The sequence below is a fragment of the Cavia porcellus genome, unplaced genomic scaffold (genome assembly GCF_034190915.1).
Source record: "Cavia porcellus strain 051 isolate PalLab524CR breed Dunkin Hartley unplaced genomic scaffold, mCavPor4.1 scaffold_1, whole genome shotgun sequence".
Lineage (NCBI taxonomy): Eukaryota > Metazoa > Chordata > Mammalia > Rodentia > Caviidae > Cavia > Cavia porcellus.
In genome coordinates this window covers 43265233-43279861 of record NW_026947484.1, presented here as the reverse complement: position 1 = coordinate 43279861, position 14629 = coordinate 43265233, and positions in this window count along the sequence as shown.

Genomic DNA, 14629 nt, shown 5'->3' with positions numbered 1-14629 from the left:
TTAGCATTATAGTCTAACTTTACAAAATGGAGGCTCACTTAGGAAAAATGGAAGAAAATAGTTCATATTTCCTTGAGACACAGATGAGTTCCCAAAATTTTAGTCTACATTACATGTATTAAAATATTTTGCATATACATGTAACAAAGTTAATTTCTAGGCTGGAGAGAAAATTTCTTTTGAGTTCTGAAGGATTTCTTCAAATGTCTGGCAGTTTAGTCTCTCCCTATGAACACACCAACATGCTCTAATATGTTAACAATCAGAAAAGTGCTTTCAATAAATGTCCAAAATAGCCCAAAGAATTGTGGTTCTGCCCTGTGGGAGCACTGAGATGTAAATTAATGAATTGTGTTATCCAGGTGGAAACCATTGCGGACTCCTGCCACGTTTGCCATTCAGTGTCCTTTTATAATCGGTCCATGATGTTTAGTATAGTGCAATCCTCTTTACAAAGGCAGATGATATTAAAAATTTAACCTTTGAAAGGGACTTTTGGGTTCATCACAGAAAGGTAATACTGGGAAGCTTCTTGACCCGGGGGGTGGGGGTCATACAAAGGACATGCTTTTTCTTAAATGAAATTTAGTTTGCAATTCCAGAGTCACTTTTTATATTACAATACACATTATATGGATTCATCTTTACATACCGATGATACAAATATCATCATTATTAGCAAGTATTAGAGTATCACGATATGTATTTAGCATACAAACAGATTTTCTCAATGAAATAACAAATGAAAAGGACTCTTTGATGTGTCTGTAACCAATATTTATGTCTTTAGTTCAAGTAGAGGTAAAGAAGTAGCATCTAATAGTGGCAAAACATTAAAATAGTCTTTCAATTCTCACAACAATCGTTGGAAGCTACTTAGACATCTCAAGAGACTAAATGACTTTGTGCAAGTTTGGATTCTACTGGATCACCCTGCCTTACTTCTGAGCTTATGTGTTCATAGAGGACCTCAAACATTTCCTTTTTCAAAAGATATGTTGTCACTTATTGATAAATACCAATATGTCCCAGGGTTTCCTCTTTCCAGAACAGGTAAGTGACTGTGGAAGTTGTTTTTCAGTAGCAGTATTTTAGTGCTCTTCCCTCTATCTACTGTCACTCACTCAACTCGTTCCATGTTAAGGCTACTGATTTATGAGCTTTGCAATATACAGTGTGTGTGGGGTACAGGCATTCCTCGTCTAATGACCGAGTTAAGTTTCTGAGATTAGCCATTAAATGAATTAGTCACTAAATGAAGAATTGTACCTAATATATGCATTCCAATATGCAGAACACATAAATGGTCAAAGAAAGGACTTTTCTTTATTTTCATAGTACTTACATGCAATACTATAATGTGTAACAGAACATAAAACTGCAGTAGTGTGCTCCACAGTACAATCAGCTAATGCTACAATACTGTATAAAAAAGGTATACTGTACAGAAAAAGACAATACCCAGAACTGTACAAAACAAAGGAGTCATAAGTTTCAACAGCACAGTCCTTAAATAGGCAGGTCTTTAGATGAGGAATATCTATTTGTATGTAATAAGTGATCCATTAATACTGTGGTTTAATAACATTAAATTTGAAATTAAATAAGCCAGTGTTAGTTATTGTGTTTCACATTTGAGGAATATTGGTTGCCCTTAAATGGATAAATTTAAAAGCTATGGTATATTTTAAGAATATGAATGGATTCATATTTATAACTGAAAATCTCACAGTTCAGAAAGATCATCAGAATTATCAGTGTGAGAAAATCCATTCACTTCCTTTTAGAATCCTGCTTTTCAGTATGTTACTTTGCTGAGACACTTTCTAGAGTCACATTTTTTTAATATCTATAAATCACCTATTCCATTCATGGTAGTCTCATTGAAAGGCAGTATTTAGAATGAGGAAATTTGGAAAGTTATTTGTCATCTCTGTGGTCACTTGGGCTTTTTTCCCTCCGTAAGATGATTAACATTTCTTCTCACGTTTAAAGATAACTTCTACCCCATTTGGCTTTGCATTGATATAAACAGGTTCTTAAACATTTGCTTTTGTAAGCACTAATGTAATTTTCTTATGGGTTTATATTGCTAATTGCTCTTCCCACAGCTTCTTTTCCAATCATCTCTCTTTAAATTTCCCATCACAGGGTACTTTTCCAATGTTAGAGAATTAGAGAATTCGAAGCACATTCTCTCCCTATGCTGTTGTTGTTGTCCCTAAATACTCAAGATTATTTTCTTATATCCATTTCTTATATTTAATAAAAAAGGGAATTATATCTATTTGTACAAATTAGAAAAGAAGATGAAATATTTCTCTCTTAGGCATGTTGAGGCAAATATCTGCTATTTATTGCCTGCAAGAGACCTGGTTATCTTCACTCTCATGTACTGTGTTCTCTATTTTCTTTTCCTTTAGCAAACTAATATTTGCTAATCTCGCATATCCATCGTTCAGAATAAATACTTAAATACCAAGATACAACCTACATAAAAGTGTTTCTTTTCCCAATTCTTAGTACCAATATGCTTTAAATTTCCATGTCGGTATGTCAGTGTTATGGGACCATAAAACTTTTCTGACAATTCTATACATGAGCAACTTTTTTTCACTCATAAAAATTCCCATAAAAATTTGCAACATAAAACTAATTTGTAGAACTACTATTGGTAAGATTTGAAGTTATCTGCAATTAGTTTTCTGCCTTAAAAATTACTTATAACTAGATGCTTGAGATATAACCATATATATGTATAAATTATATATATATATGTATATATATATATTATATATGTAATTTAAATGCAAAGTATAGGAAAAAAGTCTGTCTCTGATTTGAAGAAATGAAAGGGGAAACTATTTGAGGAGAGAATTGATACTGTATTATTTTGACAATAATAAAGCAAATACCTTGGATAAAAATAGAAAATAAGAAAGAAGTTCGATTACTGACCTTAAAAATGAATATAGCATCCAGTTATTTAATGGAAGCATGAAATGCCAAGGATTTCAAAAGCTACAAGAAAAAAGGATAAGTTCTAAAACTTAATGCCATATTCATGTTTAAAATCTAAGTTAAGAAAACTAAAGTTAAAAGTATAGAACAAAGTAAGTTAGTCATAATGCTCAAGGGCAAAAATTCCAAAAAGATAATAGAATAACAAAGGTCAATGATTTTATGTATGCAAACATACATAGAGATGCGTGGTTAATTAAAAATGACTGAAAGCAATTTTAAAATGCCTTATGCTATAAAAAAATAGCTATTTATAAAAGCATTCCCATGGGAAAACTAACATTCCTAGGTAGAAGCTTCACAAAATCACCCTTTACTAAGTTGTTTCCCGCACTTACACGCACAACTCACTACTGATTTCTATGGGACAGGAGACCACCGAGCAGCCTGTTGTCTCTGCATTATTCTGGCAGTTTCTGCAAAGCAACATACTTGAACAAACATGTAACATATTCCAAATGTTTAATCTTACTTAAGATAAAGCAGAAAGAGTTTCAATAGCTCTTCAAATAATAATAAAAATACAAAAGCTTAATATCATCCATGAACAAGTACATGTGAATGAAATGTGGTAACATTAAACCCTATAAAATTGGTAATATGTGCAACGATTCTAACGTAGGACTCTAGACAATGTGTTGTAAGTATTGTAGTATTGCTCATAAAAAAATATTAAAACTTCTGTTTTAAAATGCTGCACTTTCAAAATCAATGTCAGTGAAAAATACTTAGAATCTAGTTGATAATAGTTGGGAAAATAGAGCTTCTAAATTCACGAAAAATGTTAATGTCAGTCAAACAACTGTTATTGGAGGAAAGCTTTGAAAAGAAAATAGCCAGAAATTTTGTAAAAATAAAAATAAATAAAAACAACAATAACAACAAAAAGCCCTGCAGCATTAAACATGATGTCCCCTTACAGAAATTCTGACCTGGGGAGAAGAGAAAAATGGCTTTGCCTGTTCTTTACCTACTACCCGAGCTTACACAGGACAATGAAACCCACCTAATATTTCACTTGTTTTCCCTGTACAGTTGTATAAAGCTGTAAAACGAACACTGGGCCTTGGCTTTGACCAGAAGTGAAACTCGCTTTTACCAGCATAAACAAGGGCCAGGAGCGATTCTCCACAGGAGCCACTCTAATGCGCGTGGCAGAGGTGACCCTTTAATGATGCACAGGGGATGCACACCTGGGAGAAAAGTGAACATCAAGACATGGCCCCTCTGAGTCGTCACCTATCAGGACTCCGGCCTTTAAACAGATGGTTTGAAGTTCACCCCGCTCCACCTGCATTCCTTCATCTGCAGCTCCTAAAGGGGCTTCTGACCTCACTTCTCAGATTGCACCACTTTTTTTTTTTTTTTTTAAGGAAAAAGAGAGAAAAAAAAAAAAAAAAAAAAAAAAAACCAGTAAGAAATCACCAGTTAATAGATTACACATTATCATCTTAGAGATAGTTGCTCAAATCACAGTATCAAAGCATACAAAGTGGACATTCAAACAGTGGGACTGCAAACAGTTGTGTTCAATGATCCAACCAAAAACATTAATATGGTCAGCTATTTAACACCCCTAAACACACTTGCAGTTGTATCCTTTAGAGCATTTTTTCCCTCTCTTTTTTACAACAAAATTTACACATTTTTGGGTTTTATTACTCCTTAGTTCTTATTACTTTTTTTTTTTTTTTGGAAGAGAATAAAGTCAAATGTGGCAAAACAAAGCTGTCAGTCAAAACCAAGGATAGACATAGCACATGATGTAAAAACAGAGTACAAGGTTATCAACAATGGTATCAACAATGCCTCTTGTTTCCTTAAAAAGAATTGTCTATCTCATTAGGTATTATAAAGTTGAACAAAACAGTAGAGAACAAGACCAATAAAACCTAAACCTTGTAAACATTACAGGACTTCCAAAGAAGATAACAGTCAAACCAGAATGGGCATCATAGTGAATCTTACTGCCTTCAAAGTAGTTGCCTATACCCTCAAACTTGATACTATCATACAGAATGGAACAGAGTCTAATCAGTCAAAACAAGATAGTGTGAGTATTACAGGACTTCAAATCAAGTTAATAGGAAATCAAAAAGTTACTATAATATATCCTGCTTTTTTTATTTTTCCCCATAATTAAAAAAATCACAAAAAGTAACTAAATAAATTTTTAATGATTAAGGGAGAGATTGAGATAAAAGAAGACATAACAACATAACAATACAAGTCAAAGCATGACAGTTTCAGCAACCTAGTGCTTCATCACCAAATAACCCGACTTAATAGTAGTTACCATTTTGATGAAGCATCAGGATAACCAGTATCACTAATAATCCTGACAGTCATGGTTAGACATAAACTGGACGCTTAGATTAAATTTTGCTTTGAGGTCCTACTTACTATGCTGTCAGGGAACCGCAGCATAAGAGTTGCAGATTTTCTCCGTGTCTAGAGATAGCTTTAGTATTGAAGAAAAGTACAGGCAAACAAATGAATAAACTTTAAACTCAGGAAAATATGAGTTTACGTATTTGTCTCGCCATTCATTCTCTGTGTAAACGTGAACCAGTTAATGTGAGCAAGCACATTCTGCTTGCCTGGAAGACAGCGATAGTAAACCTTTCCATAGAGGCATACTTAAGTAAAATGAAATATTTTATGAGAGTGCTTAATAATAAGACAGGCAGGGTGGCACATGTCTGTAATGCCACCTCCCTGGGAGTCTGAAGCAGGAGTACAAGGTAAATCCTAGCTTGGGCTACTTAGCAGCTGGGTGAGACCCTACCTCAAAAAAAAAAAAAAGAAAAGAAAAGAAAAGAAAGAAAGACAGACAGACAGAAAGAGAAATAAATAAAGAAAGAAAGAAAGAAAGAAAGAAAGAAAGAAAGAAAGAAAGAAAGAAAGAAAGAAAGAAAGAAAATTAATGGCTAAGAATGTAGCTCAGGGCAAATGCTCTGGGTTCAGTTGTAGAGAATCATTTTTCTCCTTTATTTTATATCCTTAAACATTTGAAAGAAGTCTCATAAAATTCATCTTTGCATATAATTCTATTTTTAACATGGCATGCTTGTGATGGTATATTAAATTAGGTCAAAAGTTTTTGTACCAATTTAAAATAATTGGGTTTAGAAACTTAATACAGTATCTGGCCCATAGTAGAATCCAAAACAATGTGCTTTGATAATTTATGAAAAAAATTAATCAGTTTTCTACCATGCGTGCAATTTTAACACACTGACTGGGTAAGTGAAATCACATTCTCTTTCATTCAGCATGACCTCAAACTCTCAGTCAAGCTAAACGGTAACATTCTGGGATTCAGGAGAGTAAGGGAAGGAATTCTGGGGGAGAAATGAAAAGTAGCCATAGGACTCCTGATTAGTGAATTTATCATCTCAAACAATTACTGGTTTTTCCTCTAGCATTCTCCTCTCACTGCTTGCTACAGAACCACCTCCTGTCCCTCTCCTCCTCTGAGGCCTTATTTACACCAGACTGACTCTATTCAACCCACTTTTGTCTTCCTTGAAGTGTGTTCCCATTTATGACTTTGAATTTTCAATGACCCATGTCTTATATCCTATGTGTGTCAAATGAGCTCTCTCTTTGTTCTATGAGCTTTAAATTCTCAAGTTATTCTAAACATCTTATTTCTTTTTCAGGGAACACTGCTCTTGTTTCAGAGGGGTCTCTTTCAAAGGGCCGGGTCACAAAAATCACATTTTTCCCTTTGTTTAACTGTAAAAGCATGCGGGTTCTAGATGACAGCATGTCCTCTTTGGAAAATCTGCTCTGTATTGGAGGAGCTTAATGTCAAAAATTTTGTCAACAGAATCTGGCACCACCCTGGGCCATGCAGGGTGTTTGCAGAGAAATAGAGTACTGTGCATTCTGGGAAAGCAATCACTTTTGCATTGTGGAGCCTGAGGTGTCTGCACTTCTCTGGCTCCTCTATCTCTCATCTCTCACCTGGTGGCTGTCATTTCAAGAAGGACCTTGATTACAAGTGGCCTTAGCTGCAGGGTATCTCTGGAACTATATATTTTTCTGTTTTTAGTCTATTTTTCTATCTTCCAGTTGCTTTTGAGAACATGTATGGGACCTTAAATCATTATATATTTGTATGATCACTGAGAAGTTTTACTTTGTTTCCAATTTTATAAAACTAATGTTTTATTTTGTTTGACCCACTTCAACTTGTGTTATTTCAATTCTCTTTTAATACCCTGAGAAATTACAAAGTCTCTCAAATCTCCCTTTGTAATTTTTTTCAAGACTTGTATGTAGAAAACATATTCAACACTATAGCATTCCAACTAGGTCAGATAGAAACTCCCGGGAAGCAGATCATTTTCACATGCTTATTAGAACGCGCTCCTCTGAAATCTTATTAGTGACAAGTATGGGGATTTTTTTTTTTCCCCTTTCCCTTTGGCTAATGACTTATTTACATACTGACTTGTTCCATGGGATTTTGGTGGAATAAAAAATAAAGGGCTTTGGACTAGAGAATAAAATAACATTCAAAATGTTATGAAAATCCTTTTTTTTTTTTTTGAAATGACTCTTACGTCATGAAATGATTGCTAAATGGCATATAGTTCTTTAATCTGAACTTTCACTGCTGGCAGGACCAAGGAACCATCTGACTTGAAAAGCAGGTTCTGACTTATGTTGGCTGAGTGAAATGTACAAAAACCTAATTAGGGGCTGTTTCAAACTAAAAAAATTTAATTCTGATTTTTACCCTTCCTCCAAAAAAAAAAAAAAAGACATAGGATTTTAAAACATGATGACAACAATTTAACAATGGTTGTTATTGCATATTGTTATCTTCAAAAGAGATGCTCAGATTAGCATATATAGGCACGCAAAATTGTTCTTATTAATCGTTTCAGGAAAAAAATTATTTTGTTGATATATTCCACTGTATGTCCATTTTCAGCCTGAAGAGCTTACATTTATTTTATTTTTTTCTAAATTAGCTCTGCAAGTTGGAAACATAAATCATAAATTTTAACATATTTTACTTGTAGGATGACAGCTGCTAAGTGTCTTCAATTGCTTTATTGCATTCCATAAATTTTGCTAATTTGTTTTGATTGTTTTTAATTTCTAGCTGCTTCTTTCTATCTCTTGTGGTTTTTCTTTTGTTGACCCATGACCATCAATTGTGCATTAATTTACACACATTTAGAGTTTTTCAAAATATTTTTCAGTAAAAATTTTTATTTGAATTCTTATATGGTCAGAGATCATAGTCTGTTTATTTTTACTTTTTAAAAGTTACAGAAACATAAATTGATATGTTTATTGAATATTCATTTTTATATCTATTTAAATGGAATTTACTTTTAACTTAATTTTTAAATTTTGGTATGTGGCAATAGATTGAAGGAAGAATTGAAAAAATGTATAGTACTACTGTCTCACTTTTCCGTATTTGACATATAAGGTCCATACACTTCTAATCAAATCCCAACAAGTTTTTTGGTTATATTTTTGACAAAATGAGGCAATATTTATTTGGAGTGGTAGATGTACTAAAATAACTAAATCAATTTTACAAATGCAAAACAATGTGTCAGGTCTCACACTACCTGATTTTTAAGAACTAGTAAACTTCAATAACCAGAGCTATTTGTTATTGATACAGTGATAGATACCATGATCAACAGGGACCTCAGAATAGCCTCACCCTAATACAGTCAACTGGTATTTCAGCAAAAACACAAAGAAAATTCACCAAAACAATCAGATGCCCATCTAGAAATAAATGTAATTGGACATATACCTCATGCAATAATTAACTTATGCAATAATTAACTCAAAGTTGATCATAGAAGGAAAATTTAAATACCTACAAGAAAACATAATCCAAATTGTACATTTTTTAGGCTTGATAGTTTTAACCACTATGCTACAAGTATATTCCATTAAAGAAAACAATGATAAATTATATTTCATTTAAAATTTTAAAAAGATTTTTCTCTGTGAAATAAAACCAGCAATAAACATGTCAGCATTTCCACATCTATCTGTATCTCTATATCTATATCATCCATATCCCATCTCAGATATCTATAGCTTGTAGTCATCTTGAAGGCGTATCTGCAGTTCCACATTCATTGCAGCATTATCTACAGCAGTCATGATAGAGAGGCAGTGTGTCTAATGACAAATAATTGAACAAAAAATGTGATAGTAATTCACAGTGAAATCCTTTTTCAGTCATGAAAAGAACAAAATTTGTGATAACAAAATGAACTTGAAATCATCATGCTAAATGAAATAAGTCAAAGAAATGCACGCTAGCTCTCTTTTCAATGTAAATCTAGGAAAGTTAAACTGAGAAACAGAAGAGAATGGTGGTTGCCATAGGCTTAAGAGTGAGGGGAAAAAGAGAGAAGTTGGTTAAAGTATACAAATGTCAGTGTTATGTTCTGGGACTCTAATGTACACCCCAATGACCACAATTATGGATACTGAAGTGGGCACAGGGAATTGTGCTAAAAGTAGGCCTTAAATGTTAATACAAAATAAGAGAGTTTTTTTTTTAATGTTTAAGTGATATATTTGCAAGTAATATTGCTGTGGCAAGTTATCACATTGTATACTTTAAACTTAAACAGATGGTCAATTGTACCTCAATAAAAGTAAGAGAAAAGAAAGGAAATGTTCAGCAAAACAAAAGATTTGGAACATAGAATACAGTGTGGTTGAGCTCCAGCTGGTTAATGCTGAAATGATTTGAACAACAAAATAAATAACATAGCATTGAAATATAACATAAAATATAAAACTAATATCTATTTGTTAATATTGATGTAAATAAGGAAAAAGAGCTGAAGCTACATAGATAAATGTTTGCAAACTTCATATTTATGTGTGAAATCCCTCATCCACAACTCCCCCATGTATTCTGATTGTTTGTATCCAGTAAAATTCTGCACAATACCTTGAATGATGAAAATTAATCCCCAAAATAATGCTATTCTGAAATGAGGCATTTGAGATGTTACTAAGTGCCCGCACAAAAGAGATTAATATCCCTATAGCTTCTTCACCCCTTCCTATCATTGAGGGTGTAGGAAGTTCTCCCCTATCTACCAGAAAGTGAACTTCATCAGACATCAGATCTGCTGACATTTTGAGCTTGGACTTGCAGCCTCCAGAATTGGAAAAAAATAAATTTCTGATATCTATAAGCCACCTAGTTTGTGGTGCTTTGCCTCCGCAGTTCTAAAAGGCTGTGATACTGTCCTTCCTTCCCTGGGTATAACTTGTTTTCAGACAGTACAGCATGGAGGATAAACAGTGACTTCACGGTGGAAAAATCTGTTACACACCTCTTTGGTAGGTGACCAAGGTGAACACCACAACAGTGGGTCATGTCGATAGCTTACAGCTTTGCTACAATGTCATGAAAAGAATGCTTCACAACAGGAAGCTACTTTTACATAATCCAGTTTTCTTCTGTTTCTAGTTTTACCCACACTAAATCTATTCTGGTCATACAAAGACTTTCATGTTCTTCCTAATGATTCTCCCTTAATATTCACACGGGTAATCATGAGTAAATATCTTGAACCTCTTCTCTATCTTGGGTTAACTCTCTGGAAGAACCAAATGGCATTTGCTTTTAATGTAATAATTGATATGTTTGTGATTAATTCTACTGCAATGGTATTTGTTTTGCATCTTTAGTGTAAATTGATATTCTCAGTATTTTATCTCTTTTGTTTTTATTAATGTCTCTGTGACATTTAGTTTGTGGCTTTTCTCATGCTTCTTTAATTTATCACAACCTACCTTTCAGAATAATATATTATTTTATAAGTTATACAAGAATCTTACAAGAGTATAATTTGAATGAGGAAGAGACTCTTCTGCCCACATCTTTTATTTAATTCCACAAAAACTATAGATTTTCTAAACCATTGTTGTGTTACTTTTAATAGACAATAGTTGAAACATTTCAGGAGATATATAAACATATAAATATTGTTCAGAAGACATTGCTATAGAAATAGTTATTTGAAACTATTTTTAATATATTTATTAAAGTTGCCCATATATTGGCTCTTTCTTATATTCTGGCTTTAGGTGTCCTAGGTATATGTACATTCATTCTCTTTCTAGGACTTGAAGAACCTCCAGGTTTATTTTTATAGCTGTGTTATAGTTTTTCTTCTAAAGAATACTTTTTTTTTGCCTGTCTCAGCATGTCTTTATCTCCTTATATAAAGGATATTAATTTCTGAATGGAGAAACCTTTGTGCATGATACATATTTTCATATACTGTAAAGGATCTCATTCCAATGTTTTCTGGCCTCAGACATTTGTGGTATGAATTTAGCAGCACTCTTGTCATTCTATTGAACATACTGATGTAACATCTTCTCATTTCCAGGTGTTTTTACTATGTGTCTTTATCCATTCACCATCTTCCCTCTCTTCTCCTTCCTCTTCTTTCCTCTTCTCTACTCTCCCCTCTCCTTTCTTTCCCCTTCTCCTTCTTCTGAACCTAGGACTATCTCACTGAGCTACATATCTGGCTTTCCTTTCTTTCTCTTTCTTTCTTTCTTTGTTCCTTTCTTTCTTTGTTTCTTTCTTTGTTCCTTTCTTTCTTTCTTTCTTTCTTTCTTTCTTTCTTTCTTTCTTTCTTTCTTTCTATGCCTTCTTCCTTCCTTCCTTCCTTCGGAGACAGGGTCCTAGTAAATTTTCCAGGCTGGGCTCAGATATGCACTTCTCCGGCCTCAGGTTTTTAGAATGCTGGGATTAATGCATGTGCCACTTACCCTCAGTTTACTATTTTTATTTTTTCTTTGGTTTTTCAGCAGTTTGACTCTGATGTTCCTATGTATGCTCTCCTATTATACTTTGTGTTTTACCTCTGAATTGATTTTGGCTCAGTAATGCTTTTTAAAGAAACATTTACTATTATCTCAGTACTTTTTCTGCTTCATTCTAACTTCTCCTCCTTGTATGTCCTCCATACACCCAATTGTATGTTTTAATTTTATATACAGCTGTACTATTTTACACTGCCCTATCAATCTTGAAACTATGATCTCTATTCACTCTTTTCCTTCTGGTGTTTTGATTGAAATAGTTGCTACTGACCCGTATGTAGGTCACGATTCATTGCTCCTTTCCTCTGTTTTGCATTATCTGCTAACAAGCTTATCAAAAGAATTTTTCATTTCTGTTACAGTATTTTTGCTTTCAATAATTTCTCTTTAATTCTATAATACCAATTGTATAGATAGCTCCCCTCTGTTTCTGCATGTGCCCTTCTGCTTTTTGTACAAGATCCTTTAATACATTTATCATCATTACTTTAAAGCATCTGGCATTTTACATGAGACCCTTTAAACATTTTTTATTATTGCAATTTTCAAAATATTTTATGGTGCACATCCACGTCTCTTACCTGCTCCTCTCTTTATAATGGACCTCATATTTTTCTGATAAATTGTGCTCTAATGCCAGATGATTAGTGAAAAACACACTTCCTAAAATAAATACACAGTGCTCATCAATCTTGTCTTCTGAGTCAACCTAGGCTTCTGTCAAACTACGTCTACAAATCATTGTCAAATTAGTTAGATGTAGTTCAGTGTGGGTTTTAAATTACTTGGGTGTGGATTCAGAAACTTTCCTACAGCAAAGTTGGGATCTGAGTGTAGCATATTTCTGTTCGATGTCCTCAGATTTCTTATGCACACAGCTTGGGGAATTTTAGCTCATTTTTCTTTCCCCATATGCAGCCACAGCTAGATTGTGTCTGCTGTCGTTTGTAAGACCAAGTGGAAGGGAAGCCCCTTACTTCTTAGGCACAGCCCTCAGGCCTCAGTAATCTCAGTGCACCACATAATGGAGGCTACTCTTAGCTGTCTTCTAGGCACAGACTGATGCCTCGCTCTACTCAGTACTAGGTGTAGGGGGCCTGGAGACCGTCTCATAATTATTCCGCCACTCTCATATTTATGAAGACTCACCACTTCACTGCTTTGAGTACTCAAAATCTCTAAGAGTTTCTATGAGTTCCATTGTCCTCTCTTTGGCCTTTGGCAGTCCCCACACATGTGTGCTGCACATGGAATCTTTTGCAGTTCTCCTGTGCTGCCCACAGTCTTCCCTGTGAATGCTCATTAAAGCTAAGGGGAAAGAACGCGAAGGTTGTTGCGGACTTTTCCTGCCTCTGGTACCTGGGGATTCTAAACTGTCTTACCAGCCACTATCAGTCTTCATCAACTCCCTAAGAATATGACTTCTCTCCTTTGTCCCAGCTATGGCAGTCTCTCCTTTCTTCTGCTGTGTCACCAGAGATGAAGCATTAATAGAATACTTCTGTTCTGAGGCAATGTAGTCACTTTGTTATAAGTGAGCAGGGTTCTGTGTGTGCTCACATCTCTGATGAGCTTAAGGAGCTATGCACCCAAGGCTTCTTCTTTACAGCGGAGGGATATCCAGTAGCATCTGTGAGTCCCAAATGGAAGGTTGATTCTCTCCCACTGCTTTTAATGAGCTGATCCCTTCAATGGTGTATTTAAACAATGATTAATGAAAGATGTTTTGAATTTTTAAAATATTTATGATTTATTTGTCTTCAATATTTATTGCCTTTCATTTCTTTAAAAATATATGAACAATATGATCGCCTCAAGAGATGCAGAAAAAGCTTTTGATAATGCCCAATACTTGTTCATGATAAAAACCATACAGAAACTCGGAATAGATGGTATCTACCTCAAACTCCTAAGGGCCATATATGACAAAACAACAGCCAACATTTTATCGTACGGAAGAAAACTGAAAGCTTTGACTCTAAAATCAGAAACAAGACAAGGATGTCCATTATTACCATTCCTATTCAATATAGTTCTGGAAATATTAACCAGGGCAATCAGACAAGAAAGAGAAATAAAAAGAATAAATATAGGAAAGGAAGAAGTTAAATTATCACCATTTGCAGATCACATGATACTCTATATAGAAGACCCAAAAACCGCCATTAAAAGAATACTAGAGATAAAACATTCCAGCAGTGTAGATGGTTACAAAGTAAACACTCAAAAATCAATAGCATTTCTGTACACAAACAAAAAGTCACTGAGAGAGATATTACGTTTCCATAATTCGCCTTTCACAATAGCATCTTAAAAAATGAAATGCTTAAGAATCAACCTAACTAAGAATGTAAAAGACTTATATGCTGAAAATTATGCTAGTCTAAAATAGGAGATTGAAGAAAATATTAGAAATTGGAAAGATATTCCTTGTTCTTGGTTGGGAAGAGCCGACATTGTGAAAATTGCCATACACCCAAAACTGTTATACAGATTTAACACAACCCCAATCAAAACACCATTAACATACTTCAAAGATGTAGAGAAAACACTCCTAAAATTCATTTGGAAACAGAAGAAACCTAGAATAGCAAAGACAATTCTGGGCAACAAAGGCAAGGCAGGAGGCATCTCAGTTCCTGACTTGAAGCCGTACTACAAAGCTATACTATAAAATTAGCATGGTACTGGCAAAGAAATAGACCTGAGGATCAATGGAACAGATTAGAAGATGCAAGCACAACTACAA